Source organism: Furipterus horrens, unplaced genomic scaffold (genome assembly GCF_987537825.1).
Source record: "Furipterus horrens unplaced genomic scaffold, mFurHor1.1.pri manual_scaffold_4, whole genome shotgun sequence".
NCBI lineage: Eukaryota > Metazoa > Chordata > Mammalia > Chiroptera > Furipteridae > Furipterus > Furipterus horrens.
The window spans coordinates 72,390,034-72,399,206 of record NW_028327174.1 but is presented as its reverse complement, the minus strand read 5'-3'; positions in this window follow the sequence as shown (position 1 = coordinate 72,399,206).

Genomic DNA, 9,173 nt, shown 5'->3' with positions numbered 1-9,173 from the left:
TTAAAAATCATCATAAAAACTAAATAGTCATTAGAAATCACCTTGGGCTGAGAGTTGGGAGAATAATTTTTTACTTCAATAGACCTAAAATAAATATTTAATGTTAATAATAGAGACACATAGAAAGTCACTAGGGAATATGCATGACTCACAAAGGAGGCATGAGGGTTTTTAAATCAAATTGAAACCATTTATAATAAAAATTCTTTGAATTATTCTATGACTTTTTGATGTCACAGGGCTTTCTAGAAATAATCTTATTAAACTGTAGTGAGACTAGCCAGGACACATAATATTATTTCTAATTTATAGAACTGGCTGCAGAGGAGGAGAGGATTCACAATGGAGTCACTATGTTTTTGGCAACTAAATGGCTAAACAAGATTTTGAACCTGCATTTTATTTTTTCATTTTAGATAAGTTATTTTTATCTTAACTAAATTATTTTCTTTCTCTTCTATAATAAACTAACAAATCCTTATTTTTCTTTCCTTAGTGGCTTCTACCATTTTAGCTCTAAAGAGTCGCACAGAAAAAGGTTTTTCACGTTAAAGGAAAGATCTGCACTCTGGCTAAGTGTAGCTTAGTTTTCAGTGTAGGTTTCATGCTGTGGACAGACTCATAGGTTCTCTTCTCAAGGTGTATGTGACCAAAGTTTCAAATAACCAAAGTGAACCCATTTCTGTTGTCAAGTGTGGCCAGAGATGGGATTTGTCTGTACCCAATTTTCAGTATTTCCTTTAGAGACTATGTACACTCAAACATGAGAGAGAATCATTCATCACATATTTGTTGAGCATTTGCTAACTAGATAACTGCAAAGGGATAGGCTTCGATAGAGGTAAGCCCAGTGTGTTCTAATATGTCAGGATTCTCTAGTTAGAATTTAGTGGGGAATGTGATTATAAATAACCCCTGTGGCACATCTTTTTACTTCCATGATCCCAGAGATAAGAGACCTGACTTGCTAGCCCCAGTTATTGTAGAAAAATCCAAGGCAAGGACTCTTGTTGGCTAAGCTTGTGTCACCTCCCCACTCCTTGAATCAACCATTGTCCCCAGGACCGTGAGTTACTATAATTTGGGGGATCTAGGTAATGTGGCTGGAGGGCAGCACACATGACTGGAGACACTGGAGACTCATACAGAATTAGTAGTATGAGAGGGGACATTTTCAAAGGAAAGAGGGGTGAAATGAGGATATTATTAAGGGAAGGGATGCGGAGAAGGCTACAGCGATAGATGTCACTTCACATGTGTCCAGAAGCAGGACACTAAAGAGGGGAGTCAAGTGTCAGGCATATTTTCCTGCAGGGGGTATTGTCTGACGTGAGTTGTTTAAAAATGTGAATTGAGTATTAAAAAAAAAAAAAAAGAAAGAAAGAAAGGAGTTCTCTAGGTGTTTATCTGTGTATTTATATGCTAACAGAGGAGAGATTAGGATGGTCTAGGTAGAGGGAGCATGGTGTATAAAGGTACAAAGGTGGGGGGGGAGGTGACCTACTCAAGGAACTTAGGTGTGGCAAGATCAGAAGTTAAGATGATCAGGCAGCAAGAAACTGAGAGCTTTGTATACTATGGGATGGGAAGTCATCTATTGAATTTAAATCAGCAAATATTTATTGAGCACATTTTAGTGCCAGTGCTCAATGCTCTGTGAATCCTGTACATGCTGTTCTGTGCATTTCACATGCATTGGCTCATCTAATCCTTACACCAACCCTATGAGGGAAGCAATAGTGACTTAAAAATATTTAACAATTGATACGGCATGGTCATGATTGGTTACCATTAATCCAAATGGAATTAATGCCAGCTATAAAGCACCACTGTTTAACACTGTTGGTGGGTGCCAGCCCTGAATGCAAGCACTCTTACAGTCCTTGTTTTATAGGCAAGGAAGCTAAAGCACACGGTTTCTAACTTGCTCAAGCACACACAGTAGATGGCAGAGGACTCAGGCTTCAAAACACAGGACTCTGCCTCCACACTACTTGTCTATAAAGAGAGAACATCAAATTCATTCTTTAGAAAAAGAATTGGAGAGAATATAAGTCTCATGATGACAGGGACTGTGTGTGTGTTTGTTTCTCGTTATAGACCCAGCACTGTTTCTGACATATTGTAGCTACTCAAAAATATTTATTGAATGAATGACTAGAAAACTTATTGCAAGTTTGGGAAGGGCAAATAAGACTGAGGCATTAATCTGGATGAGAAAACAATAAATGCTTGCAATATAAAACCAATTGGAACTATGGGGGCACAATGGGAAGATATTAAAGAGATGAGCATACACAGAATTTAGTGACTGTTTAGATGTGGGAAGTGAATCCCAAGTTTCTATTTACTGTTATCATGCACTGAGATGGGAAGTACAAGGAGAAGAACAGTTTGTTAGTGCTTGTTAAGGTGAGGGTGTATAAGAGAAGATCATGAGCACCTTTTGCAGATGTGGAATTGGAGCATTTGCAGCTGCTTAGGAGACAGTTGGATTTGGAATCTAGAGAGAGAGGTACCATCACTGGTAATGTAGATTCATAAGTAGCCAAGATCCAGGAAGAGGTGAAAGGCATGGGGGTGGATGAAGTCACTCAGGAAAAGAATATACAGAAAAGAGTTGGGAGGATAGACTCCTGGAGCAGGTGAGAGAAGAGTCCAACCAGAGAATGAAGATGAGTGAGTGACCAGCCATAGAAGAGAAGAACGTAGAGTGTTGTCAGTCCAGTCAAGATATGTAGGAGGCATCACTGTGTGTGGCTTCTGAGCAGCTTGGCTATAAATGTAGAAAAGGTAGGTAAGCAGTAGGTTGATCTGGAATTTGTGTTTTTCTGGGCAGATGTAGCTGACTACAGACAAGTGACTTGAGAACAGTGATGAGAGATGCTGCATTATGGACCTGAAGGCTTGGCAGGTAGGGCAGGGAGCAAGTGTAGAAGGGCCTTAAATAGGAGAAGATGATCAAGGATGGGAAGTCTCAAAAATCAACGAGGATGTGGACATCAAGGAAGTGCAAAGAAAGTGTGTTAGGGTTTTCAAAAAACAAAAACAAAACAGAACAGGTAGAAATCTATCTATCTATCTATCTATCTATCTATCTATCTATCTATCTATCTATCTAGAGAAATTGGCTCATGTGACTATGGAGATGGGCAAGCCCCAAGGTCTGCAGGGTAAGTCAACAAGCCAGGGACTCAGGATAGCCAACAATTTAGTTCCAGTCTGAGTCTGAAGGCCTGAAAACCAGGAAATGCTGATGATATAGTTCCATTTCTAAGGCCAGCAGGCTTGAAAACCAAGAAGGGCAGATGTTTCAGTTCAAATATGAAGGCAGAAAAATTTTGTTGTACTCAGGGAGGGTCAGCCTTTTTGTTTTATTCAGACCAACCAATAATAAGGAGATCCATCTAACTGGAGTGTTAATTTTATCCAAAAAAATGAAAACCTCAAAGAAAAACCTAGAATAATATTTGACCAAATATCTGGGTATCCTATGGTCCAGTCAAGTTGACATATAAAATTAATCATATAGGAAGTGATCTATTTATTTCAGGTCCTCTATAATTGCTCTGGTCTTTCTGGCCTTGACGTTCTGGTTTCCAGTTCCCACTTCAGCTCCTGCCTTTGGCCATGGCCTCTACAAAAACAGTCTGCTCACTAGAACTCTGATGGGAAATTTCTGTGCAGATTGGGGGTGTGACCTGGGAGCTGGGACTGAATTTTGACACAGCTGTACAAAGAATGCTCTCTGGGAGGGATCTGTTATTGAGAGCTATTTATAATTATTGCTGCAATTAGTTAATTTGTGCCCAGTACACAATCCCACAGGGAAAAATCAAGGGTAAACTTCAGAACACATGAAAACCAAAGGAAAGATTGCAGGTACATTACTTTGTGCCACCCTTCTGGTGAGACTGATGGATCAGGTAGCAGATGCTGGCTCTGTGCAGGCACAAACTGAATTGTGCTACATAAGTTTACCTGCCAGGGACTACCTAGAGAATAGACTGTGATTAGCCTCTTATTTCTTGAGCAGAGCAGTGTTAATGGAAAGAACGGGGATTCTAATAAGTCTGTGGCTTCTGGGTGGTGAATGAATCATGACTTTTATTTAGTAATTCATGATACCTCAAAATGCAACAAGATTAGTACATAAGCTATTTCTTTTCAGAAGCTAATAAGATTTTTAAAAAGACTACCTTCTCTGAGCCTTCAAGGACTGATTTTATAGACGTGACCTTTGACAGAGATACAGTGACAAACTGGACAACTTCTCTGAAAATGCCTTGGGATAGACAGATAATATTATTATTCTGGAATCTCTTTTCTTTCCTCATTTTGCTTCAGATTGGTTGTATTCCCATTCATACCCACCACTATGGGATGGTCCCCTCCTCTGTTTGAACTGCATGGAACCGAAAGTCCTACGAATATTCTATACTGCATCTTTGAACCTTCAAAGATGTTCACTTAGTTCTCTGCTTAACTCAGCTGTTACATGATTGGCTTGGAGTTTTACCTTTTCATCACTGTAGGATTGAATCCTGGCTCTATTTTTTACATAATGTGTAATCTTGAAAAAGTTATGTTAACTTCTTCTATGAATGTCAGTTCTCTTATCATAAAATAGTATAATAATAAAATTGACCTTTTGGGTTACCATGGAGAGCCAATAAGCTCTTCTCCATACTTTCTGCAATGCTTGGCAAGAAAACAAATGCTCAATAGATGTTAACTCTAATTTTTATTTTGTTGTTCTGAACCTCAAATTCTTTCCGGTTGTCTTTATAGATATATACTGATCTATGTTTATTGACTCAGTGGCAATAAAATGTTTACCTAACTCTGAATCATGTTTTGTTTTCTATAGGCGATTGTTTTATATTTGAAAGAGGAAACAGGAAAATCTTGTTTTTCATAATCTGCCAGAGTAACCAACGTCATTTGATTGGCTGCTTTTAAGAAGAATGAGGTGAGGGAAGAAGTATTTGGGTGGTAAACCTCAATTTCCAAATCCTATTTCTCAGCTTTCAACTGTGCAGGAAGTCAGTGATTACATTTCTGATCCTGATGGCCTTTTTGCTCCTGACTCATCTCAGATGATGCTAAAAGAAAACCATGGCTCTGGTAAATGGACCTATAATTTATTTCTTGGATTTAGCAGTGTATGAGTTTTGGGATTCTTTGAGCACTAGTGGTCCTAAAAAGGACAATTCCTAATTGCAAACTATTTAGTCTATATTCAATCTGGAAACTTGGGAATGTTTAGATATTCAGCTGTTTTACAAGCCAGACTATTCATGTTCAGAGAATGTCTGCTGAATCCTCTGATTTGGTTCAGATAGTGTACAAGCTTATGCAACTTTTGTGGAGCTATTGAACAACGAAGCAGTAAATCACATGACTTGGTCAACTCTGCTTTATGGTTTTTAGTAATTCTTCAAATATTTGTACTGAGAACACACAAATGAATGTGATACTATCTCTGTTCTCTGGGGATTCAAGGACAAATAGTACCTTTCTCAGAAAAATATGGTAGTTACAACAAAAAACAACCATTTACCCATTTATCAACCCACCCATTGATTCAATAAATAATAAATATTTATACAAATGAGGCATCAACCTAAGTATGAGTGATTCAGCAATGAACAATACAGACACTACCTGTTCTCTTAGACATATTAAAACTCATGATAGAGACAAATGATTAAATATAAATGTATAGTACATTGTTATAAATACTAGATAAGAAAACCACATATAATACATTATGATACATTCAATATAAGTAAAGGGGCTAGAGTAATAAAGGTAAAATATTCAATTCAGAAGTGATTTGTTTTTTGACCTGGGACCATAAAGATCTGAAGCCCTGAGCAGAAGAGAATTTTAGTTAAAAGAGGTCATGTGAGAAGTTACTTTGATTATATGAATTTGTACAAAAGCAATTAGGAGTACAGACAGAAATAGCAATAGAAGTGTAGTTGATGTCCTCAGTGGAAGAAAGTCTGCATAGTAGGCATTGGACTTTGAGTAATTACAAACACAAAAAGCTGTGAGTTCTCTATGATGAACATATTAGCACTGACAACAGGAAAAGGCAAAACAACAACAACCACTAAAAACCCCTACCTGGATATAGAAAGCATGATATAATGTGTTACACCTCATTCTGTGACTCAGGACAAAGCTTCTATGACCTGGCAACCTCATCGCGGCCCTTTGATTTGGCAGTTGGTGGTGGCTTTCCTTCTTGGGTTGGGGCCTCGTCTGGATTGTACTCTGCCAACCTGGATTTAGCCTATCAGCCTCCTTTGCTCTCTCCTGGTTTCCTTGTATCTTGGCTCCTTCCCTAAGCAAATGGCCTTTTGGAATTATAGTACCCAAGCAATTTTTTCTAGCTTTTGGTCAACTGGATGGCTAAATAATTTCTTCCTTATGTTTAGCTGAGTTCTCTTGTCATAATGGTCTTCTGAGGACCAATGGCTTCTTAGGACCCATTTTCCATTTCTTTAATCTTCTCTTTCATTCATCTCTAAACCCTCACACTTTTTTTCTTAAATAAATTAATAATTATAAAGCACTTTGAACAGTACCTGATACAGAATAAATATATGTGTTATTATTTTGTTTACATTCCTAAATAGTATGTGAACAGAGGTAGACTTACTTCTCTAATAAGCAACTTCTCTAGAGAAGAGTAGGGATCAGATTACTGTAATGTTCTCTTTACTGCACAATAGCAACATGCTGACTTCCACTTTCCTCCCTCATGTCCCCCAAATCCTCAACCTCATACACCTAAATTGCTAACTTGAAATTTGTTTTCAGTGACAGTGACCTCTGTGCTAGTTTTTTCTCCTTTATTTTTCACTGATTGGTACTTTTTCCTTTTGTTAAATTGTGTATATATTTTGGCAATAATTTAATTGTGATTAAAGACATACACACGTGTTTTCCATTTTAATTTTCTATAAAAATTGCTTATTGTGCAATAATTTGTTTATGATAGAAAGTTATGGTCAAGCAGACTCATACATTTATGTTGTTCAGAAGCATTGTTTATAGAACAGCAAACATTTTAAATTTCATTCTCCCTAGGTCTTTTTACAGGCTGGGGTAAAATTTTCCCCCTTAAAGTGTCATAAATAAGTTTGCCTTGAAATAATTTTGGGGGTGTGATAGAAAACATCCTATAGAGACCTCTTACTATAATACTTTTTAAGTATAGATGGCAGACCTGCTGTAATTTTGGCAATAGTCAAAGTAGGTACCTGAGGTTGGTTGGTTAATTGATAAAGTCTGCTAAAATAGGATATTTAAAAAAGATATATGTATATGTGTGTGTGTGTATATATATATATATCTTAAAATTTCACTTTATTTTTAAATAATGTTTTATTGATAATGCTATTACAATTGTCCCAGTTTTTCCCCTTTGCCCCCCTCTACCCAGCACCCCAACTCCTTAAGGCAATTCCCACACCATTGTTCATGTCCATGGGTTATGTGTGTAAGTCCTTTGGCTACTCCATTTCCTATACTGTACTTTACATCCCCGTGGCTATTCTGTAACTACCTATCTATACTTCTTAATCCCCTCACCTCTTCACTCATTCCCCCACATCCCCTTTCATCAGGCAACCATCAAAACCTTCTCTAATCCATGGTTCTGTCTCTGTTCTTGTTTGATTAGTTTGCCATTTTATTGTTCATTGTTTTGACCTTCTTCTTTCCTTTAAAAAGTCCCTCCAACATGTCATATAATAAGGGTTTGGTGATGATGAATTCCTTTACTTTTTTCTTGTCTGGAAAGTTCTTTATCTGCCTTTTGATTCTAAATGATAGCTTTGCTGGATAGATAATCTTGACTGTAGGTCTCTGCTTTTCACGACTTCAAATATTTCTTGCCAATGCCTTCTAGCCTGCAAAGTTTTTCTTGAGAAAACTGAAAGTCTTATGGCAACTCCCCTATAGGTAACTATTTGCTTTTCTCTTGCTGCTTTTAAGATTCTCTCTTCATCTTTAATCTTTGACATTTTAATTATGATGTGTCTTGGAGTGGGCCTCTTTGCATCTGTCTTGTTTGGAATTCTGAGCTTCCTGCACTTACATGTTTGTTTCCTTCACTGAATTAGGGAAGTTTTATTTCATTAATTTTTCAAATAGATTTTCAATTTTTTGCTCTTTCTCTTTTCTTTATGGCACCCCTGTGATGCAAATGTTAGACCTCCTGAAGTTGTCCCAGAAGCTCTTTACACTATCCTTGTTTTTTGAATTGTTTTCTTTTTGTTGTTCTGATTGGTTGTTTTTTGCTTCCTTATGTTCCAATAATTGATTTGATTCTTGGTTTCATCCACTCTACTGTTGTTTCCCTGTAAATTGCTCTTTATTTCAATTAGTGTATCCTTCATTTCTGACTGGATCCTTTTTATGCTGTTGAGGTTCTAAGTTCCTTCTAACCAGTGTTTTGAGCTCTGCATCTGATAGATTGCTTATCTCCATTGTGTTTAGTTTTTTTTTCTGGAGATTTGATCTGTTCTTTAATTTGGGCCATGTTTCTTTGTCTCTTCATTTTAGCAGCCTCTCAGTATCTGTTTCTATGTATTAGGTAGAGCTGCTTTGACTCCTTGTCTTCGTATCATAGTCTAATGTAATAGGTGGCCTGTATGGCCCAGTGGCACAGTCTCCCCTATCACCAAGCTTGATACTCGAGAAGTGCTCTTCAAGTACACATTCCTCTTGTAGTTGAGCCTTAGTTGCTGTAGGTAGGTTAATGGGAGGGATTTTTTCAGGCCATTCAACTACAAAGACTGGATGTGACCACTGATCACCAACCCCCACCCTCTGTGGAGTTTCAGCTGTACAGTGACAGGGTGGTGGTGCTCTGACATGGTCTGTAACTGTTCAGTGGGTGCACAGGCTCTGAGGTTTCCTGAGTGGTATAGGCCAGGGTCAGCCCCCACCTATGTTCTGCCTGGGGCCACTCTGCATTTGCTATAAAGTAATCTGCAGGTGGCTGCTACTTGAGCTGGGCTTGTAGGTTCCCAGATGAAACCAAGCTGTGAATTTGGGCTGGCTGCCACTAGTGTCGGGCCTGGGCCACTTGGCAAGAAGAGGTCCTGGGAATGGGGACTTGCTGAGGCTGGCTGTTGCTTGTTTGATAGGAT